Raw genomic sequence first — 3,533 nt, 5'->3', positions numbered from 1 at the left:
CCGGATAGCAGTGTGTCAACTCCCTATTGGATAAGGGCTCCCCCGCCCCTAGTACCTTATAAAAATCCCTGTCTGCTGTAATAAACAGTTCCGGCTTTGACCGCTCTCCTGGCTCGGTGTTCTTTCTTTGTCCCTGGTGCCGAAGCGCAGAGGGGATCGGGCCTGCGACACTCATCATCCCGCTCAGCCCCATAAGAGGTTGCCGCCGGCTGGTCCGGGGTCTCTTCCAGCCCGGCTTTGTTGGTCTCCGGCAGTGGGAGAACCGACACACATGTTTATGCCATTCTCCTCAATGTGAGCTGGCCACATGTTGAGGAGATGAAGATAACAGGTCACTGGACATGATTTACTTGGGTTTTCAGTCAATTGTATAACTGTAGAAGATTTCTAGGGCTCTTGAGAAGAGAAAATACATTTTGCATGTGGTAGAAACTTGTGGCCAGAGAGCAAGCTGTGGTCTATTAAAGACTGCTGCAAAGTCTTACTATTCCTCTTATTGAGAGGTGGAATCTAATTGTCTTCCTTTTGAATCAGGGTTGCTCTTAGCGATGTGCTTGACTAAAAAAATCGGTTAGGAGACATGCTTTGGTATCTGAGTACAGATAACCAGATGCCTCACAGCCACTTCCTGGCCTCTTGGACAATTGCCGTGGGAGAAGCCAGACAAACCTGACTACACTGAGACTGCCAGACACTGAGAAAGCCCACCTGGCCACAAAGACAGGGCTGGATGTCTGCCCAGTATCCCCAGCCACAAGTGTTCTTTCATGTGAGTCCAGACACATCATGCAGCAGCCAACCCACACTGTCCTTTTACAGTCTTACCCACAACATTTCAACATGGAGTAAGGAAGAAATTCTTAATCTAAGCAATTTGCTTTTGTATCACTTTGTTACACAGCTGACCACTGGAACATCAAACATGTCATTAGAGACCATAGACAGTACTCTGATATGCAACAGGAAACATGTATGTTCACACTGAACATTAGGTCCAAAATAAAGCCAGCATTTCAAATCTTATGTTACATCTCAAACTCTAATTGAGAATGTCAATCTTCAGTTAACCATTTTGTCACTTTTCTTTCTTAACTGACTGTCAGTTATGGTTCTAGTTTATAAACATACTGATGACTAATGCACATATCCATTTTTCTCATTCACTTCTAAGTGATTACCTGAAATAGGAGAAGAATAAAATACATTATGTAAGAAAGTTTAAAAACATGAAAAGTCTTCTTGAAGTAGAAACAGAAAACTGTACAGTAACAAAAACTACACATAGAATCATGGACATAAATTTATCAAAGCAAAATGTACAAATTACAAAAATCTGCAATTTCTGTTATTATTCCTTGCATGCCTTTTTATTGGCTCTTCATGAATGTCCTACTAACTTCTGAAGGCTTTCTCCCCTCAGACTCAAGGATGTCACCACCTTGTTAAAAGCACAGATCACCAGGGATCGAACCTCATCACCCAGAAAACATGCCCTTCAAGGTTTTATAAGAATATTTCCAATGGAACAAAGTTATTGTCTTTGTAAGTACCAACACCTCCTCCCCCATATATGCAATGTATACAGAAATCTGAATAAATGAAAAGAACAAGGAAACAAAAGTAGCAAGAATTGACAACACAATGCATTCAACACAAGAAACAGGGAAGAGCCCAGAGAACATCCCATTTCACTGGTTTGGGTCACTGCATGGATTGTAGTGATATCACATGTAAGAGAAAAGAAGTAGATGTCATTTTCATTTGGATTCATTGACCTTAAGGTACCTTTTGAATAGCTACAAAAAGCAGTCAACAGCGAGTTGAACCTATGACCCAAGGAAAAGAGAAGTAGAAAGGAGAAGAAGCTAAATAAAACCAAGAGTGCAAACTACAGAGAACTGAATCAGTCAAGAAGAACCCAGTGAGAAGAATAGCACTCAGAATGAAGCCCTGTGATGAGCAATGTTTAGAAGAAGAATTCAGAAGAAAGAAAACCATCAGTAATGGCATGAGAGAAAGTAACACAGAAGAACTTCCATGAGAAGATCATGAAAAACAGCTTCAAATGTAGTAGCAGATTCAAGTTAGAAAAAGACTACAGAATAGGCACTGGATTTCACTGTAATTTAAGTGATAATTCCATGTTTTATCCATGAATCAAGTACAGTCTTCCAAGTCTGTACACAAACCACAGGACTTGTAAGTGAAGCTATCTTGAACCAACAGCCTCAGTCACAGCACCAGGTCACTAAAGCTTCTTTTGCCATGCAAGTAATGCTAGCATAAAAACTGCCCAGCTGAGTACACTCAGCATGTTGATCCATAGAACTTCAAGGAAATAAAATGGCCAAATATTTGAAACCATTGCATTCTGATTTGTTCTTACACAGCAAATGCTAAATAATACATGTAAGCCCCCAGAACTTGGTATATTTAAACAAAATTATGTGGGTGAGAAAGTTTTGAATTACATGAAACCTTATAGGCTGCTTATTCAGCAACATGTGCCTTAGCACTCCACTAACCATTTCCACTGTGGAAAGCTATGTGTTTATTTCAAGGTTGGCAGTCAAAAACATCCTAATAGAGGTGGAATTTCAGAATTTAGTGTGAGGGCTGGCCCGTGTCTCACTTGGGAGAGTGTGGTGCTGATAACACCAAGGCCAAGGGTTTGGATCCCCATATCGGGATGGCCTGCTAGCTCACTCAGGAGAGCATGGTGCTGACAATACTAATTCAAGGGTTAAGATCCCCTTACCAGTCATCTTTTTAAAAACAACAAAAAATTTAGTGCCAATAAATCCTCATATCCAGTGAGCATTTGGTATATTCTCTTCTCAGGTTCCATTCCAATCATTTAAAAAAAAATAGTGATGGCCTTTTTGACATGACATTAGAAAGGCCAGAGACAAATTTTTAGTCAACTTAGATACTCTGAATTATTATATCTTGGTATATCTACATGCAAACTTGACCTCACATATGTATATTTCCTTCAAGCTGAGGATTACTCATTTCTACTTTTTCACTTTAATTCATGCTCCCTGTAATGCCCAGGTAATACAGTGAAAAAAAATGAAGAATAAATAAAGAAACAACTCATCAGAGATTTATCCATCTTTTCTTGCTCTTGGAAATGCACAGTGCACTCTCGCAGCTTAGCTGGGAGAAGAGGGAACAGAGTGGATTAAGAAGAGAACTGTTGTGGCTCAACCCCAGATTCTCCTGCCCAAAACTCTCTACATGTTAGCTGGAAAAGACAAACAAGCAAGAAGCCACCCTGTGAGACAATGATCCTTTATTGTCAATAAGTTACAACAAAGACCATTAAATGTGCATCTGTGAATACATTAATTGGTACACATTAGACACCCAATTTATTTTTGGAGTTAGTAAAAACATACATTACCTACTGATTTAGCAAGAATCGACATTACCTAAAATAAAACTTCACAATTTAAACCAAAGAAAAACACATTGCGTCATTGCTAAAACTAATGCTATAGAAATAGGGCCGGCCCCGTGGCACACTC

This window comes from Galeopterus variegatus, unplaced genomic scaffold (assembly GCF_000696425.1).
Source record: "Galeopterus variegatus unplaced genomic scaffold, G_variegatus-3.0.2 Scaffold6856, whole genome shotgun sequence".
Lineage (NCBI taxonomy): Eukaryota > Metazoa > Chordata > Mammalia > Dermoptera > Cynocephalidae > Galeopterus > Galeopterus variegatus.
Note: the sequence above shows the minus strand (reverse complement) of the source record.